Here is a 20,888-nt window from a genome sequence, read left to right on the forward strand (position 1 = left end):
TATTGTCGTGGGGCAGGTTTACCAACGTGGGAGCACAAAAGCTCACATGATATCCTGCAATGAAGCTGAAAACAAGCTCCCGTCGTTCGCGCTGAACGTTTGTTTGGAGCAGTGAATCGTGTTGTGGGAAAATACCGGGAATCTCGCATTTCTGTACTGCCTGTGCAGGACCCGGAAACGAACAAAAGGTAACGATCATGTGTAGACAACGTAGTGTTCCGTATTTGGTGCAGCTGTACATAACATCAAACAAGCTGAAAGCTTGGGCATATTGGTCATCAAAGTGCTCAATTCTCTCGCGTTTTATTTCACAACTAATACGCACCCTTCTTTGTCACTCTTCAATGTGTTTATACTGAAGAGCACGTTGTGCAAGTTATTGGACCCCGGATGTAGGAAACTAAATCTGAAGCCATGCATTACTTGATTCGTGTGCAACTTTAGAGCGAAGTACACAATGTACACTTTATCACACCTAATCGTACTATGCCATACCATGCTATTAAGGCGGAAGCATTTAATGCACCATCTTTGTAAGCAGTTGTTGCCGGCAAAAATGAGAAATGTCACGCTTTTCAATTGGTCGAAATAGTCGTGACGTCACAGTGCGCGGATTTCAAACGGGGCCAATTGTACTTCGGCTAGTAACCATGCAACCAATTAAAGGGATGGTATAGTGATGCTCCAAGTAAGTGGGACTGAGTTTAGTTAATTAGCTATTTGGACTAATTAATCATTAATTAGTTTCCTAAATATAGACGTAGTGAAGCAAACGTGTACTTACAACTGAGCAAAGCGATAGTCAATTACACTAACTTAATTACCATAGTAGAGCTAATTAAGAAATTAGTGCACGTTTGCGCTTGCTGAACAAGAACTAAGGTTTACGGATAAGTGTGCCTTGTACAGGTAATTGACTGAAGTATAATACACTAACTAGCTAATTAGTGTGATTGTACTAATTAGGCAATTGGTTATAGGTAATTAGTGAAAGTTTACGCTTACAGAACTGGGGTTTTGGGTTGCCAGAAATGCATAACAGTGTGCCAGGAAAGGCTTCCGCCTTGAAGCACTTAAGTGAGCCAAAGTGGCCTTTGAATTTTTATAGATAGACTGCATTTTATATCATACTTTGCAAATTACTAGTTTCAAGCAGGTTTCTGCTGTGACTGGTCTTGCACCTGGACGAAATCCCAAAGCTATTTTTGTACTGGGAGAACTAATCGTTGCACGGAAGCTGTACAAACAAGGAGCTTACTGCATTTCCAACAATGCCTGCCGCTGTACTCGCCTACTCCCCTTCGCACAACCAAGCGGCGCTCCCACACAACTCCACTCTATGTTTACCAGGACAAAGCTGCACCTCTGTGCCTTGGTTCACAGCTTGTTTACAGCAGAGCCGGCTCAACGACCGCGTGGTAACTCCTTCCACAAGCCAGAGGTCCTTTTACGCCCAAACGACAAAAATTTCCCGAGATCCCTGCCTGGAGAAACGCGTAAGCCTAAGCGTTGCTGTGTTGTCTGCGAGATGTGTCAGCAGGGCCCGTATTCGGAGTTTGTGTCGTTATCGAAGTGTCGCTGTCTCACGTGACCTCGAGTCATCTGTTTGGTGGAAACGCCGAAACATGATGTTGCCACCTTTTCCTGTTCCTTAGTGGCAACACCCAGTTCCAGCGTTTCAACCAATCAGATGCCTCGAGGTCACGTGAGATAGCGACACTTCGATAACGACGCAAACTCGGAATACGGACCCAGGACTCCGGGTTTGACCGATACGGCGCCTTTACTTTCCTTTAAACCAGTTATAGTAGAACGCTTATTGTGTTCGACGAGGGACGCGCGATGTATGGCGTATGTAGCAGCAGCGCCCAGGCTTCTGCATTCCTGCGCCGCAGATCCCGCGGTGCTCTCAAAATTTTACAGACTGCAGTTGGTTGATTACCTCTCTTTAGACACTTTTTAACCATTCCCACACATCAGTGCGAGCCCTTTTCCGCTTGTTCATGCTCAAGCATTTCAAATGTCCCGCCCTCGGAAACCATCAGTCTCGCCACTATGTCACCAGAAGTCGAGTACCACGTGACCCCCTTTGGACGTCGGCATTACCCCTGCTAGCTATTTTGACGTCTTATTGACTGAATAGGCTGTAATTAATGAATTAATTAAGTCTGATGCACCTTTTGATTGTCCATGCGATATCTTTAATGCTCTATATGATGCAACCATTCTTTTTATTATAAAATTATTCGTTCCAACGTAATCGCGCGGACAAGGTGATGACACGAAACCGCAAACATAGTCATACAATGCTTACGCATTAAAAACACGCAGGTCCTAAACTCTCCGCCTCGCGCTTGAAGCTGTCGTTCCGTAAGTAACTAACAAATCGTGAGAAGCGCAGACTCAATACAGAGCACTGGATGGAAGACGTGTCCTCATCCGTTTGCCACATTGTAAAATGCTGTCTGCTTGAAAAATCACCAAAAGGCTCTTAGAAGGAAGATGTGATGTCTACTCTAGTAAACCGACTGAGCGAAATCGATAAGCATCTTTCATTTACTCGACATTTCGTCAAAGATGCCGCCGACAATACACGGGAAGACAAACTTTATTGTGCCAACTCTTCGGCCGTCACGCGTAATTAGCCGAACGCGGTTCATGACCTGTGTAAATAAGCCGGAGTCTGAGACCAATGATGATAATGACACAATTGCATTGTCGCACAATGCTCAGCTTGGCCAAAACGTAGCATAGCTTTCATATTTCGCCAGCTCGAAATTTGGTCGAAAACCCCTTTTCCGAGTGTTTCGCCTTCGGTAAACCGAGTTATTCTATAAGGAAAACCTTGTATCAACTAGAAAGTCAATGCGTAATGGGAATCCTTAGGATCGAATCCTGCGCCACCTGTATACGGCGAGGATGTACAAACCACTAAGCCGTCACTTCGCTGAATGGAGACGAGCCTAATAGGTGGTCAGAACAGCAGACTGGGATTGTTGTTACGTTACGTTTTTGGTGAACAGCGTAACCGAGACAAAAGAATGACACAGCGAACGTTGTCAGGTCAGGTGAGCACCGCAAACTCAACGCCAGTCTCGTGTACGCATAAATGCACTGCTGCTTGGCAGCATCTGACAAGCCCTTCTCATAACTCGCAAAGATAAACAGATAACAAAATTATTCATCATGTTTCTCGTATTGTTTCACTTGAACTGTGGATGCGGCGGTAGCTCAGCGACGAAATATTGTCTTGCACACTCACTGAGAGCATCGTTACCGGCATTCAGGCGCAAAACACACGCCGGCAGGAGCACATACTCGTTAACACCGACGCGCACACATACTAGCCGGAAAACACAGGGCCAGCGCGTGCGGCTCATTTGCGTACGAATGCACTTAGCGGTGCGCTGCACTCCGAGTGGAGGCGCTCCTCTCTGACCCGCCCTCCCCGAAGCACGGCACACCTTGTACAAACCTCTGGAAGGCCTCAGTGGGGCAACGTCTTCATTTTCGTTCGACAGGCTCGCACGTCATCCGCTTTCTTTGGTACGGTGTGCATCGAACCGATCTAAACGTAAGGGGTGGACACGCCGACCATTATATCCGAGTTGCACCCCTCGTATCGGGGTGGCGGTAATTTCATACCGCACCGCCATTCGGTGGAGTTATGGGTCAACAGGTACGCGTGCCGTTTTAATTGCGAGGAGGAGGTTCTCTACGTCCGCTTCGGGAGTGCTCAGCGGTCGTGGGCGAAAGCAGTTTAAATGTACCGTTAATGGCTGTTTTCTTTATTGCCGCTGATTGCAGTGCGCGCACCGACGTCGACCCTGCATTGGCCTTTCATGGTGAGAAGGAGTGCTATACATCACCCCTGTGCGCGATCGGGGACAGGGAGGTGAAAGGCAGCCTCTTCCTCTCCAGATTTCTGTTCGTTGATTGGTCAGGTGCGTAATGGTGCCGCCTAGCTACTCCCCCGTGTAAGGACGGCAGGCATCATCGCAAAAGTCAATTTTTCATTTGCGACAATTGAGCACGCAACTTAACTTACATTCCAGTCATTTGCCAGTCAGATAAGACTGGGGGAGGCACTTGATGTCTTAACTGATCTGTGCCGTCTCCACAACGTTATTTTCTGGTAGAAAGATGGGTAAGTAGGGAGAAGGCGCGTATAGTAATGCGACGAACGAGCTGCAGCTAAAGTTACAATCATTGGGCGATGGGGAGGACATAGAGGTGCAGATTTTAAAAAGAGAGCGACACGCGAAACGAAACGTATATGGAAGCGTTTCTAGCTAGTGTACGGCATTGTCCGAGCCTATAGGCTAAGCACGAAAGAACAGCAGTCCTCCCATCATTTATCTTTCGTCTTTGTCCTCCAATGCTACCTACCATTATCACGGAAGACTGGGGCTGCATCAGGATCCAGGGCAGCGAAGCACCAAAAGAGTCCAGAGCCTGACCATGGTAGCCAGAGGACCCCTTCAGCCAGTCCGTGCAATGCCACTCCGACCAAGCCGATTTGTTAAACTGCAGCCTAGTGAGTTAACATCGAGTAAGGTGACTTCTTAAATGAATCACTGAAAGGTTAACAAAAATTCGTTCCATCTCTTCTTGATTTTCTTCGCGCCCAGTTTGCATTCACGCCAGTTGCCAGTTATACATTCCCGCGTCACCGGAAGTTCTAAAATGTGATGCATTCCCCTGGTGTTGAGCCGGGACAAAAACTGCACTGCATAAGCTTACCGATATAACCTCCACCGGATAATGGCTTCCATGATCATGACGCCTGGCGGCGGAGCGGCAGCCAGGAGCAGCAGGGGGTGAGTTTCGCAGATATGGTCTCCCAGAAGGAATTGGCAAAACTAAGAGATGAAAATAGACAGCTTAGAAGCATGCTACAAAATCTTAATGGGGTAGTAGATTCCCTTCGAGGTCAAATTCAAAATCTGCAACAGCAGGGGCAGTCCAGATCTGGCACAGCCGCTAATCTCAATATCAGGCCCAATACGCAGAACGCTAAAGAGGATAGCATGATCACTGACATGGCAAGCCCTCCACCTGTAAAACGGAAGGTACGCGAGGATCCCTCCGAAGAAAAATCAGTAGAAGAAAGGGCGACCCGAATTGAGGGGGCGCTAGATTCGATGGCCGCCTCCCTAAATCAAATCACCTCCCAACTCCAGACGCTTGTGGGGGCAGTGCAAAAACAAGCTGAGGAGTCTCAAGTACTCCGGAACGAGCTGCTAGGCATCAACGCCTGGCAGCTGAACATCGAACAGACCCTTGCGAGTAAACATGGCTCGCAAGGCTAAGTATGAGATATGGCAATGGAACTATCGCGGATTCCGAAGGAAACGGCCGGTGCTGCAGCAGTTCCTCGCAACGATAGAACATGCACCTCTCGCATTAGCACTTCAGGAAACCGGGGGCCCGGCTAAACTTTCGGGATACCAAGCATTCCACAGCGATAAGGGGGAGCGGGCGGCAGTGACAACTTTAGTTAAAAGAAATATGGCAGCAGTACAACACGACCTCGCATCGCCAGAGATAGAAAGTGTTTTTGTGGAGATTATCCTGGGAACCAGTCCTAGGGCCAGTATCTTCCTCCTCAATATTTACAGCTCACCGAGGCAGCGCAAGGCCAGATTCAGGACTTTGCTCCGGAAAGCAGAGCAAGTCAGCGGGGAACATCAGTTAGTGATTATGGGTGATTTCAATGCAAGACACCCTGCGTCGGGATACTGTGTGGGATACTGGGACCAATCGGTAGCCGCACTAACTCAGCTTATGCAGGAGTGCTGAGAGAAAGGGGAAATACCTCAGCAGTGGAAAACGGCTGACATTATTCTCATACCCAAGCCTGGTAAGCCACTTCGGATAGACAATCTACGGCCAATATCGCTAACATCATGCTTGGGAAAGCTACTAGAGCATGTTATCCTAACCAGGCTCACCAAATATATTGATAGACACGACCTTTTCCCGCGGGAAATGATAGGCTTCCGCTCTCATCTCTCGACTCAGGACCTCATGGTCCAGTTGGAACATGACATTATCCGGTCCAAGAGTAAAGATACTAAGGCCATCCTTGGCCTCGATCTAAAGAAGGCATTTGATAATATCTCACACCAGGGAGTCATGGACGGCCTATCAGCATTGAATGTAGGGACAAAAACGTATAACTCATCAAAAACTTTTTGAGTGGGCGTAGTGCCCGCTTTAAATTTCGCGATAGCACATCGTCACTTTTCCCTCTGGGCAGTAGGGGTACTCCTCAGGGTTCGGTACTCTCGCCTCTTCTCTTCAACATAGCAATGGCAAAATTACCAGAACAACTACGACGTTACCCTCATTTAAATTTTAGTATTTATGCTGACGACATTACACTATGGATCAGCCGGGGTAGCGATGCCGTAATTGAACACACGCTACAAGAGGCGGTGGACACGATCGTGCGGTTTTTAGCAGAACGTGGACTTGCATGCTCGCCGGAAAAATCAGAATTCTTAATTTACAATCCACGGTGCCTGCGGAAAGAGCGTAAAGTGGATATACAGATTTCGGTACAAGGACATCAAGTTCCCCAGGTATCGCAGATCCGTATATTAGGTCTCCTTTAAGATAACGGCTACAACGGAGAAACTATTAAAAAGCTTGAGCGGCATGTATCTCAAACAGTTAGCCTCATCCGCCGAGTTTCGAGTAAAGGCAGAGGACTAAAGGAAAAAAATCTTCTGCGCGTAATCCAGGCATTTATCATTAGTCGAATCAGCTATTCTACGCCATACTTACCCCTTAAGGCAGCAGAACGAAAGAAATTAGAGAGCCTCATCCGCACAAGTATTAAAAGAGCCCTTGGACTCCCGCGCTGTACTTCCACCGCTAGCCTCCTGCAACTGGGCATCCATAACACATGGGATGAAATCGCGGAAGCGGTACGCACTTCACAGGTAGAACGGCTCCGCCTAACCGCCGCAGGCAGATCCATTCTAGAAAAACTGGGCATCGACACTTGGGGAGGCGCTCAGATAAAATCTGAAATAGACGTGGCTGTACGGGACAGGCTATGGATACCTCCGCTGCCAAAAAATATGCATCCCGAACACCATACGGAGCGTCGGGAAAAAAGAGCTCAAATGCTCAGTAGGAAATTTAGCCGCTTGCCGCCGGAGGAAGTAGTCTTTGTAGATGCTGCCGGAGGGGCAAGCTCCTTTATGGTTGCAGCGGTATCGAATGGGTCGGGTAGACCGATCACCGCGGTCACCCTGAAAACTAGATCTCCTGAGGCAGCTGAGGAAGTGGCTGTAGCTCTAGCCTGCGCCCAGACAAAGGCGCGTTTCGTGATCTGCGACAGCAAAACTGCCATACGAAATTACAGTCGTGGGTTTATTGCTCCCCAGGCAATTCGAATATTACAGCAATCACCAATCTCGAGAACTATACAGCTGATTTGGACTCCATCGCACACTGGCGTTCCCGGCAACGAATCCGCCCATGCCATGGCTCGAGGGCTCTACCACCGAGCCGGTGGCAGAGAGGGCGGACTTGGAGCGGGGACCATAGAGTGTGCCAAATCTTACACAGAAATTCTGCAGCATTATAGACTCAGTAGACGGGTGGCTGCTGCGCCAGCCCCTACCCTAAATTTCAGGCAGGCCGTCGCTTGGCGTCGCCTTCAGACTGGGACATTTCCGCACCCGCTCCTGGTGAGCCATATGCTCCCAGGAGAAAGATCTGAATTGTGTGCAAACTGTGACTCGAGAGGGACCCTCGAACACATCCTCTGGGACTGCCCCTTTTCTCCCGGGAGGGGTCTAAATCTGACGCCGCAACTCTGGGAGACCATGCTGCGCTGCTCGGACCCTGAGCTCCAGCTAGCCGCCATCCAGCTGGCCTGGGACGCCGCCGGCCAACAACGTCTGCCGGCCTGCGTCTGAGGCGGGGCACCCGCCATCCATCCCAAGCGACGGAGGGCCGGAGCCTCTTCATCCGCTGGAATCAATAAAAAGTTCTGCTCTCTCTCTCTCCATGATCACTTAGCCCAAGAGAGCTCCCAGATGTCACGCGGTGTGCCGCTTCTTTCTGATGGCTCGTGTCCACTTGCGCAAGTATTGACTCACGCGTACACGGGCGTTCTTACTTATGGCCATCAAGGACAGTTATGGCACATTGGGTGGACACTAGAACCACGCCACGAAGTAAAATTAAGGGAGCGAAATGAAAAAGAGGCCTGAGGGTACTGTCAAGGTGCATTGTATCCTTATGTAAGTCTAGGTGCATCTTCATGACCCATTACCCACGGTAAGCCCGCCTCCGCAGTGGACGGTAAAGAACCCCAGGTGGTCGAAATTTCCGGAGTCCTCCACTACGGCGTCTCTCATAGCCTGAGTTGCTTTGGGACGTAAATCCCACAAACCAAACCAAACCAAATCTTATCTGTCTCCTAAATGAGTGAAATAGAAAGAGCTGTGTGTGTGTCGGGGGGGGGGGGGGGTATCCAAGATAAATGGCCTCCACCTCCGCTAGTTACACTACCACTGCTTTACCGTACACGGCCTGTTTACGCTTACCCGTAGCAAGTCCTTCAAGCATCTATCATTGCGAAAATAGTTTCCGTCAGCAAAAATGAGCTTCTTCTATAGTAAAGTTAATCATGTCTACAGTTAAAAATTGTCGAAGCGTACTCAAGGCGATACTGCCATGATGCTACGTTTCTTTTTCTTCCAGGTGAGCTTCATTGTCCGGCAGTAACGAGCACGTGGCGCAAACAAGATCAGCGTGCGTGTACCTTAGCGCAATGTTGAAATGTCGTCCGTCTTTTTTTCACTAGTTTACCTTTCTTTTGGCACACGCTTTTGTGGCAGGTTGCGCATACGTATGCTCCCAGACAATGGCCATGCCCACAATGGGGGACTAGTTTGGCGAGCCTCCCTTCTCACAGGCACCGACTTCGCGGACAACGTTGGGAGCCTTTGCAGCAGAAAATTGAAGCGCGGCGCGACGGCTTCCATACCTGAGTTGTTGGCTTACAAGAGTTCGGAAGCAACGGGGTTGTGGAGCCCCCCTACCTCGGCGCTTTTTAATTTTCGTGCGGATAACCATTTGCTGAGCTAATATAGCTGGTGAATTTCACTGAAAAGGAAAGATTTTCCAGCGCTAACGAATACAAACTCATAAATAGACAAAGACAGGGCAGGAGATGTCTTGTCTGCGTTTATGTGTGAGTTCGTATTTGTTAGCGCTGTGGAATATTTCCTTTTCGCGCGTATAATCTCAATCTGCGCCCGAACACAATCCTTATTTGCTACGCATTTAAATAGTGGTCCTTCTTAACGCAACTAGTACGCTATCACAAAGTATAGAGTTCAATGTTAGTGCATTTCTAGCTCGCATAAAAAGAATTATCATCTGAATGTTATTGCAGCATCAAGGCTGGGCAAGATATAGACGCCTATAAATCTCTATTGTACACGCCTTTTTGTGTGATGTCAGCGTACGGTAAAGATCCCCAGGTGGTCGAAATTACTCCGAAGCCCTCCACTATGGCTCCTCTTTCACTATATGCACTTTCACCCCCACCTTCATACCTTCCCTTACGGCGCGGTTGAGGTGTCCACAGAAAACAAGTGAGACAGTTACCGCGCCTTTCCCTTCCTATAAATCAATCAATCAATTTTCCCTCCTCTTCCTTTCCTTTGTTCTCTATTTTCTCTTCTGTCTGGCCCCGCCGGGGTGGTGCAGTGGTAAGACGCCCGACTACTGTTCCGGATTACCCGGGTTCGAACCCAACCTCGGCGGCTGCGTTTCGATAGAGGCGAAATGAAGAGGCGTCCGTGTGCTGTGCGATGTCAGCGCACGTTAAAGATCCCCAGGTGGTCGAAATTACTCCGTAGCCCTCCACTACGGCTCCTCTTTCTCCCTCTCCACTTTCAATCCCCCCTTCCTCCCTTCTCTTACGGCGCGGTTGAGGTGTCCACAGAAAACAAGTGAGACAGTTATCGCGCCTTTGCCTTCCTATAAATCAATCTCAATCTCTTCTGTCTGCACGAGGCAGCGGAGGTGGTTCAGCTACAGGGCCAGTAGCAGGCCCATGCATTTTCTTTTCCTTCTTCCTACAGCCACAACAACAACAACAACAGCAACAGAGTCCAGTAGCAGGCCCGTGATTGATTGAATGTCCTTTATTGAATGGGAAGGCTCATGGCCATGGATGGGGATAAAGGGGAGTAGACATAATCTTCATTGTTTATTTAGGTCGTCACTCGAATCACATTGCTCTAACCAGGCCACTAAGCGAGCCATACTTGGCAAATATCATCTGTGTGTTTGCATCAGTTTCTAGAAGGGAACTGCCTTGGCAGGTGGGATGTCCACATTTACTTCCCCACCCCCCTTGCTTCATCCTTATTCGACCTTGGGCGGGCAACTCACCCCTTCTCTTGCCCTTATGCACTATACTCGGACCAGTCTTCGTAGCCTCAGTCAGCATCGCATGCAGGTGGCCACACCAGACCCACCTTTTACGAGAAGAACCCACCTCACCCGAAGTCAAGAAGTCTTTTTGAATAAGCTCATCGCCCATGCGGCTTACACGCCACGTATTATGGCCCGCTGGCGTCAGTATAAAGAGAAAATGATTACGTGCCCCCACTGTACGACTCTAACCTGCGGCGGCATATCTCATTTACTTTGGGAATGCCCTGCTTTTTCTACTGGACGCCCCGAGATCGAACCCTACCGCAGGCCCGTGCATTTTCTTTTAATTCTTCCTACAGTCGCAACCAACCAACCCACACTTCATTAGTTCAAGGTGTCTTGAATGTCAAATTTAGTGCCACGTGAATAGCGGCTCCACCTAAAGCAATGAACGTTTAGCTTTCAGATGTAAATTAGTTTATAAGAAAGGAAACGCGCAGTATCTGTCAAGGTCACTTGAAACTGAAACTCGGCGTCACGCACCACCACCGAGCACGACCACGTAGTTGGAAGGACCTTTTCCTTCAGTGTGAGTGAGTAAACTTTATTAAATGCTTGGGGATTTTTTGCTTCGCCTATTCAGCCGAGGCTGACGAGCGGCTGGCGCCCCCAGTCCAGGGCACCACTGGCTTTCACCACCTTGCGAGCTCTTGTGACCAGGTAGAGCTGAACCTCTGGGTCACAGCTGGCCAGCAAAGTCTCCCACTGCCTTTCATTTGGGTTTGGAACGGTTTGCAGTTGATGTGCACTGCATTCGCACGTTATGTGGTACAGAGTAGGGGTCCTCCCGCACCATGGGCATTCATCTCTGAATGTCAATAAAACCCCGTTACGTCAACCATAACATAACAGGCTAGGGATGTGTGTCTTGTGTTAATCGTACGGTCAACATGGTACACCACAATTGGCTACACTCCGAGCTGAACTATATCGTAGTCATGCTATTATTGCTTTCGCATCCTACCGGGCTTAACTAAAGCTAAGCCCCAGCTAATTTTTCTCGAACCGTTATATTTCTGTTCGCACCTTAGTAGCCAGTCAACTCGGAATCCGCGCATAATTTTGTGTCGACTGTTTTTTCGTACACGTCGCCCCGTTTTTCCTGGGGCAAGTGAGTAATCGCTTGACCTTCGAACTAATCTCCGGAAGGCGCGTGGGTAGCCAGCGCAATCACTCCTTAATTATGTAATCCGCCGACGCGGACCAATTGGGAGAAAAGAAACATAACACGCAATGATATCGCTGCTATCGTGCAGTTAATCGGCGCAGGGACACTAACGCATGGAATACGATTTGTTCTCCTCGACTGCCGTTGGCACGCTGTGGAGCTCAGTGCTGATGCATAAACACCCAGCTGCCCTCTCACGAGAAACCACGGTTTGCGTGGACGCTCCGCTATTCTGACGCAACCCCTTTTGCCTGCCCGTCGGATTCAGTTCAGTTCAGTCGTTCAGTCGTGTCCGACTCTTCGTGACCTTATGGACCATATCACGCCACGCTTTCCGGTCTCTCACTATCTTCCTAACATCACATAACTTAATCTGCAGCGCTTCGAGGATGCCATCTAACCATCAAGTTCGCTGCCTACCCCGTCTCCAGTGACCTTCAATCTTTCCCAACATCAAATCTTTCTCCAGCGACTCCTCTCTTCTCATCAGGTGACCAAAGTAGCTGAGCTTTAACTTTAGAATTTGACCCTCCAATGAGCATTCAGGCTTTATGGTCGACAATATCGACTGATTTGATACTCTGGCCGTCTAAGGAACTCTCAAGAGTCTCCGCCAGCACCACAATTCAAACGCGTCAATTCCTCAGCGGTCAGTCTCCTTCACAGTCCAACTCTCGCATCCATACATCACAACTGGAAAGACCATAGCACGAGTTATACGGATGTTGGTGGGCAGACTAATGTCTCTGCTCTTTACTAGGCGGTCAAGGCTAGCCATGGCTGTCTTTCCCAGAAGCAGGCTTCTCCTAAATTCATGGCTGCAGTCTCCTTCCGGAGTAACCTTGGAGCCTAAGAAGAGGAAATCTGTCACAGCTCCCACTTCTTGTCCCTTGATGCTCCAGGACTTGATAGGGCAAGATGCCATGATCTTTGTCTTTTTAATGTTCAGTTTAAGCCCAAACTTCTCACTCTCTTCTTGTACGCGCATCAGAAGTCTCTTGAGTTCCACTTCACTTTCTGCGTCGGATTACACATTTCCAATTCCTTTATTTATATTATTTCGTCAGAGGCAAACCATCTTTTTTTCCGCAATTATTGCGCACCACGTTTCACGTTTTGCGGAGTGACGTCAGTAGTGCTCGCGTTTGAAGAGTAACTGCTAGTGCCAACTTACAAACCTTTTTTTTTTTTTTTTCGAGCATACCTCATGAGACGGCTTTCCCCATTGCTGGCAATGTTTTCGCAATTAGGAGCGAACAGCATCAAAACAAGCACTGACAGGTCCTTAAGCAGGGCCATTATTGAAGTTATAAGTGGGAAAGGGCAGATGTCATCCCATGGTTGTTCGCAAGTTTGGATGTGCGTACGTGCGTGTGCGCGTATCCGTGGGTGGGTGTCTGTACGCGTGTGCATCTGTCACTGCCCGCACACATAGACAAGTAAATAAGGAAGGTAATGGGCTTCCTGATCGCGCTGCATTGCTGAGGGTAAGGAGGCACCGGCTCAGTGCGTTTCTTCTGAGCCACCGAAACGGACGGATGATTTCGTGCGACGAACGAGTCGTGTGTCCGAATTCCGTCGTGTGGTCACGCGTATGCAGTACTGGCCCTATGCGCTTAGAACACGCTCGTTAATGTGGCTGGGATTGAGCGCGCGCAACGCGGCAATGTCGTGTGGTTTCCGGGTTTTCGCTTAACTGCAGGCGCGTAGTTTCGCCTCCACAACTAACTAGTTCACACAAAGGCCACACCTCGGGTCACCGCCGAGTGAAGTTGCCGCCGGGTCAAAGGTCGAATGGTCGTACTATGTAAGTGACGCTGTAATGACATAGTGCGGAGGATATGACACACTTGTAAGCAGTATAAATCCTGTGTTTCAAGTAAATCAGGATTCTAATTAGGTAGGTACGGGTCAAACCTGAATGTAGACCTCAGAGGAATATCCAATGTAGCCAAGATTGCCAAAGCACATGCCCTTTGTGGCAGGTGTGTAGGGCAAGTCAGCGGGAGAATGTTTCGCCGTCATACCCGGCAGTTTTGCACAGTCGTCAATCCAGCCATATCCCGGAAAAGCCCAAGTAGTTCTAACATCTTACCTTTCCCCGCGATTACAGTCTAGCATTCAGTACCTACGGACTAAATCCCGTCAGAATTAAACCCATTTTTAGTACAGATATGTCTCTAACCTCGGCAAGGGCCTTCCAGTGGGCAGCGTGACGGGTTCCGTTTCATACCGTTCCGTTTCATACCGTTCCGTTTCACCTATTGGCAATGTTTAGAACATGTCTCCATTTACCAAACAAAATTTGATAATTTTGTACCTTTCTTTTTTGTACTTCGTAAATTTTGTTTCTTGTTATTTATTATTAAATTCTGTAAATCGATACTTAGCATTAGGAATTCCATTAGCTTTTCATTCTGTGCAATTTGACATTATGAGCAATGTTTCGAATTTGAATAATTAAAATGGTTAATTCATCGATTACACACTAAATGTTCTTGATTAGCATAATGAAGCATTGTCTTTTCATTGTAAGCATATAGAACAACTTTGATCCCTCTTCTTTAAAGGTTTCATTTCTTCAGCTATAACAATTATTGATCAAATAAACACACTAAAGTTTTTCGTTTAGCATCATTAAGTATTGGCTTCTCATTATGAACATTTTGACAACTTGAAAGCTTTGAATACCTCTTTTTCAATTATTTTATTAATCAATCACACAGTACAAGTATTCATGATTAGCATCATCAATCATCGCCTTTTCCTTTTGGGCATTTCGACACATTTTGTTCTTTTTATATATTATTTCCCACAGATTTTATCTTCATCTAAGGCTGTTCTATACGCTGATGACACAGCAGTAATATTTTCAGGCAAGTTACTTTTAGAATTGCAAGCAGTAATTAATTCCGAAGCTTGTCGAATAAATGAATGGTTTAACCGCAATAAACTCACGGTAAATAAATCAAAAACAAAATTTGTTTTATTTCGTCCAAGAAATAAGTTAACTCTTCTAGCCTCAATATTTTAATTGATGGAGAAGCCTTGGAGGAGACAGAATCAATAAAATATTTAGGTATTACAATTCCTAACCAGTTCAACTTTAAAGAATACATTACAAATGTGTGTTCGAAACTTGCTTCAGCTTGTTATATTCTTTTTCGAACACGAATATATTTCTGTACCCGTATATTAAAAATGGTTTACTTTGCCATATTTCATTCTCGCTTTATCTATTGCAGCGAGTCTTGGGCATTCACATTTAAAACATACTTAGATCCCATCATTCGTCTTCAAAAAAGAGCCGTACGCATAATGACCTTCTCGCACTGGCACTCATCTACACCTTTATTGTTCTCAGAGCTTAATATACTCCCTTTTAATATTGCGTCGGAAATGAAAGTTTGCCGTGTAGTAAATGCCATTCTCCTGAATGCTCACCCTTTTCCAATTACATTATTTGTTACACCCAATAGAAACACCAGAAATGCAAGCAAGATAAACTTTAACCTTCCTATCACAAGAAACTTTTACGGCCAGCGCCTAATACAGTATGTCGGTGTAAAAATATGGAATAATATTCCACTTGAAATTAAATGGCAAATAACTTTTTATTTTCATCAAAAGATTTTATTTTGACAGAATTATATTATTATAACACTAAATAAAATAGATAAGAAATGCTTACATTTCTTACGCTACCAAATTTGTATGTCTTGATTGTATTCATTTTCTTCAGATAGGGAACTGTATTCCGTGATCTCTCAATTGTGCAAGTTGCCTAAAATAATTTGTGTGTGTCGATGCCTGTTTTTCATTTCTTTGCTGTTATGTTTTTGTTTTTTTTTTTTACTTTACTTTGTGTGCTCATTGACTGTTACGTTTGCGTGTGTATAAGCCTGAAAACATTTGTTACATGTCATTTAGCGTGTCTCCACTGCTGTGTATATGTATGTACGGACCTAAAGTAGCTACGGCTATTGGCCCAACATTTTTTGCAATTTGTATATTTATTGAAATAAATGATTGATTGATTAAAGAAATTGAACAACCCCTTTCCATTTGATAACTTTTTAGTTTCCTTAATTATTCCATTATAGCTATTTCATTAAATCGCCATTGCATGTCACACAACAATCAACCATTACTCAACACAACGATAAATTACTACTATATATATCTTTTTCAACGCAGCCCGACAACTACAACGCCGATGGCTTTTCGGCCGAACAAGTTGTATAAGCTGTCGCTCAAAAATTACTTCCCTCGCCTGTTAAAGTTCCATGCGCCACAGGCGAGTGTCTTCATAAAACACACTAGCCTAAGGACAATGTTGCATCGGTCATCAGTTCCACTGTGCATTTGAAGCCACACGCATGTGTGTCATTCAGTGCAGCCGCCTCTTCGCTGCCCACTTATATCTCCTGCCAAACTTGGCTAATACATTCTTTGAAGAATGGTGTTAGAATGACGGACTGTAACGAGATATAAAACAGCTGTGAAAATGTACATAACCACAACCACATGCACGCAAGTAATATTCAGTTCAGTTCAGTTCAGTCGTTCAGTCGTGTCCGACTCTTCGTGACCCTATGGACCATTTCACGCCACGCTTTCCGGTCTCTCACTATCTTCCTCACATCACATAACTTCATCTGCAGCGCCTCGAGGATGCCATCTAACCATCGCGTTCGCTGCCTACCCCTTCTCCGGCAACCCCCCACCTTTCCCAACATCAAATCTTTCTCCAGCGACTCCTCTCTTCTCATCAGATGACCAAAGTAGCTGAGCTTTAACATTAGAATTTGACCCTCCAATGAGCAGTCAGGGTTTATGGTCGACAATATCGACTGATTTGATCTTCTATACTTTAGTATATAAATGATCAATTCGAAAATAGACTAAGATCCCAACGGGGTACAACTTTAATCCTAAAGACCCTATAGTAAATTAATCAGAGTAAAATGAGCCCAACAGCCTAGGTAATATGTCTGCACAATTCGGTGTTCCTTTTTGTCTTATATGGATTAACACAGCAGCGCGACCCAGGCTATGAGGGATGCCTTTGTGGGCATCTCGGTAAATTTGTACCATGAGCGCCTGTGCGTCTTACATGTTCCTCCGTCCTTGTCCTTGTCCGGCTACGCGCTGCAAAAACTATGGTTCTTTAACTGACCTCGCGCAGTACATGGGAGACACGATTTTTGCCTCCATCGAAAAGCGGCCGCCGCGACCAGGATAGAAGCGGCGTACTTGCATCCAGCAGCCTTTAGTTCATTGCTTACAGCAAAGACTGCCCTTTCTGTAAGACTGCTTTTGCGAAAAGTTTGTAACAACGAGCAAAAATCAAAGGCCGACTTGCATCTCACAGCATATCATGAATGTGTGCGGGAAGTCTTGGTTTGCGCGAGTTAGGGAAACGATAGTATCAGTTTGTGACGAACCATCGCGATTTCAAACAAAGCGCAACGTTTTCAAGCAGTCAGCACTTACCTATGCACTAGGCAGGCTGCAGGGTGTCATGGAGGGACAATCCTTGCGTGGTCTTGACTTACTTCTGACATCAATTATCCACGGCCTTCTGAACCCTAAAAGCTAGGTGTCGCGTTCGCCATAGTCCATTTTAACGGAGCTTCGAAATCAGTGAGCTTTCGTCTGATTTAGGTGCGACAAGAAAGGGCACTGACGAGCGCAACAAAACCAAGTCGCGTGGTTGATAAGACGGCCGATTCGTGGCTGGCCATCGGGAACGTGCCCATGGCTTATCGTGATGAAGCGCTTCGCGCCGCTTTCGTTGTCACACGCGGGTCGCCCTCCTGCTGATGCGTATACTGCGTGTGAATTGTTGAGTTTCGTTCACTATCTTGCAATCTTCGGCGAAGCTCGAGCTCGGCGTCACGGAACAAAGCGCACGGTCATATTTACCTGATAGTGGCAGGTACGCTGAATGTTTAGTGTGCTTAGGGAGATTGAACTTTATGTGGCAAGCGTCGTGACGAGCTTTTTCGAAGCTGAGGCTCATTCGCGTACGATAGGTAAGGTGACTGGCACGCACGTGCTTCTTGCGTGAATCACACGGTTGCAAAAACTTGTTACCAAGCGTTCGTTCGCGCAGCGTGCTGAGCAGGAACTTGTGGAATAGAGAAATTCCATCTTCTCGCCGGCGTTTCGCGCCAAATAATTTTATTTGGTTTTGCTTATGAGTGTTAGCAATAAAGCAACTTGGCCTGTAAAATGGAGGGTTTCATTTCCACGCCCGCACGCGGCGGCTTGCTTTAGCCTCCATCGATGTTGAGAAAGATCGCCGCTGCGGCGAATGTGATATTGAGGGCGTCGTACACAGCTCTCAGAGTGCCTTAACCGAAGTGCCAATTGATGTTCGAACACAATCGTGCCAGCCGCGTTTGTATATAGAGGCGAAACGTAAAGGTCGCCGATGTGCTGTGCCGTTGTCTCCGCGGTTAGCTCCGGCAGCTGACCGCAGATGACATGGCTCTACAGTGTCTGCGCGCATATATACTGAACCCAGGCGATGAAATGAGCGGCGCCTATGCAATGCTGAGGGCCTTCATTATTTTAACTCGTTAGTATAACAGACCTTATATGCAGAACCTTTCCGCAGAACGTGTCATCGGAGAGTTTGTCCGCATCCCTAAAATTCGGCCGCATGAACACCTGAAATATGACATCGTCCGAATTTAACCAAAAGTAGTGTTCAACCTACATTTAATATTGGCCATTCAATGGTGACCTTCAAATGTGGGTGGCCAGCCGCCAAACACCATTTCTCCAGTGCATGAAATTATGAGCACAAATATTTTGTCCCTCAATTCTCTTTGGATTATGAATATTTACCTGGCCTTCTTCGACATTGAATCATCACAGCATTGCGGGTCGTCTGGCAGTAATATTGGAAGACGATTTTGTTTTTTAAATTCAACACTCGAAGCGGCTTCTCCAAAAGCAGAGTTCCTTTTCCGGTTACGAACAGCCGGCAAAAAATAAAAAGAAAATTTATGTAATATAAATCTGCAGCCCAAGAATATACGAGACACATAAATCAGTGTACGGAATTAGAATTGTACCAATAATCAAGATAAAAAGAAAGAATCCAAATTAAGCCTAATATTTTCATCTTCCTTGCTATAGCCCTCGTCAATGCCAAATATTACGCAAATGTATTTGCGCTAAATGCCAAGCCATCAATAAAAAATCTCAAACTTGTAATCAAATGCATGCAGTGCGCTGTGCAATGCTGAACACATTTTGTGCTGTACTGTAACCACCCAGTCAAAAAACGACATCTGGTTTCAAATGAAAAACTCCCAATTGTGTTTGCTCCCTTTGTTGCATCAGTGCGCATGGTCCATATTCCAAATGGTGCTAACTGCTCTAAGGGAAAAACACAAGTTAAAATTCTCCAGTGGAATCAACTGTTTCTTTTTCGACATTGCCGGGTTTATCTGGAACGCCACAGTGTTTCTTTCGAACAGGTTGCAGTTAAGTGAAACGCGCTGAAGTTGGAAAAACGACTGTTCCGTTTAAATAGAGTACGTTCCAGTTAAAATGCGCTCGTTCCAGTTAAAAATAGGGCCAGAGACGCTACATAATTTAGCGTTCCACATAGAGCAACCTGATAGCGTCTGGTTCCAGATAGATTATCTGGATAAAGGTATTTATGTGGAACTTATGTGGAACCGGCGACGTTTATGTGGAACCAAAATTAAGAGTGTACCTGCTGTTTGCTTATGTTCAACAGGCATTGTTAAAGAAAAAGGGGGGGGGGGGGGGGGGGTTCCGAAGCTGCAGAGCATTAGCTTTGAATACGGGTTTTACGCTCATCAAGACCACCTTGTTCAAGCGCATTTGTAGATTTTACACAACAATTTACTGAGCATATTCTAAGTAACTACCAAACTTATCTTTGCTGAACTAAGGGCACTGACTAAAATGAAGCACTATCCATCCCACTCGCTCTCGTTCGACTTTCTTCCTAGCCCTGCTAGGAACTAGACTACGCACTCCTGCGGTGACTTGTTGAAGCGCATTCTTCACAGGACACTCGCGGAGCTTTTTTGCTGTTTTAGATTCTACTATATATAGGCACCTAAGAAATATTGTACTTCATTGGGTCCAAAGAAAAGTATGCGAGTTGACAACCTCAAACAACGGGCGCTTCATTTAGTTAAAAGCAAATACGCTGACTAGTGGGTGCTGAGTACATGCAATACCAAAGCAATATTCTAAAGCGCGTGCTGAAATATTCAGTCAAGAAGTTTCATCTCGGCTACAAGAACATCGAAGGAAGCGTCCCCGCGCAGTCGTCTAAAAGCCGAGCAATTTACATGAGAGGGCTAGCAAGAAGCGACCGTTTGTTCCTTTACAATTGAGATTCATTTACTTCTATAGGAAAGGGGGAGGGGGGACAATGCAGTAATGGATGTAAGGACGACGCTCATTTTCTACGGCACTGCCATTATGAATTTTATGACGCATCTCGCCGTCACTCATCATAAGGACCTTCGCATACAAAATATGAGCTATGACACCGCCTTTGTTCGTATATATAACTGGGCTTCCAGTGGATGACGGTGTGTTTCAAAATGAATGCGTCATGAGAAATGAGCGCAGAAGGCATGTCTTATACCAAGTACAACACGCTGCTGAGATGATAAACCCCAGCGCTGAACCATTTAAGCGTACGGGGCACTTAACGCGGTTCACAATGAGCTCCTATGCGAAGTGAGAAGAGATAAGCAGCGGCAACTGTCAAACCGCCCTCATATGCGTCAACTTGATAAATAGCTTCGCCGTGGAAAGACAAAGAAAACTCCGCGGAGGTCCGAAGCGAGCGCCCTGGATGGATAAAAGATGTGTACCCGTTTCAGGTTCCGCAGTAACGCGATGCAAACCCAGCCCGCCTCCAAGATACGGTTTGTGCGTGACTAATCGCCTTGCCGTCCTTCTTCTGCTGGTTTTGTGCAGGTAAAGAAATAAGAAAGATGAATCCAAACGAGACTGGATGACCTCCATACCTTCACTGCTCCCAGCGCGGTGTAGAGAACCAAGCTGAAAATGGTTGTACTGGTTAAGGGACTGTTCGGTTGTTGACACTGCTCAAGAACTGCATAGAGCTCGAGGTGAGCGATAACCGTAGGGGGCAACAATAGTGAAAGAGGTTCAACGCGTAAACGTGCGCACGCTTCTGCAACCAGGTACCGCTGTGGTCGGTTGATAAGGG

The 20,888-nt window shown here is 46.6% G+C and overlaps 1 protein-coding gene across 2 annotated transcripts in view; it reads right to left on the reverse strand.

The window, feature by feature from the left end:
* The window catches only part of LOC146179629 (prolyl 4-hydroxylase subunit alpha-2-like), a 135,708-nt gene extending 118,402 nt beyond the window's left edge, over positions 1–17,306 (reverse strand). For both annotated transcript variants that reach the window (XM_084579902.1, XM_084579901.1), the window contains exon 1: positions 17,141–17,306. The gene's annotated coding sequence lies outside the window, so the exon portion shown is untranslated. The remainder of the gene's footprint in view (positions 1–17,140) is intronic.
* Positions 17,307–20,888: the final 3,582 nt, after the last annotated feature.

The sequence above is a fragment of the Amblyomma maculatum genome, chromosome 9 (assembly GCF_055883805.1).
Source record: "Amblyomma maculatum isolate TAMU_Amacu chromosome 9, ASM5588380v1, whole genome shotgun sequence".
NCBI lineage: Eukaryota > Metazoa > Arthropoda > Arachnida > Ixodida > Ixodidae > Amblyomma > Amblyomma maculatum.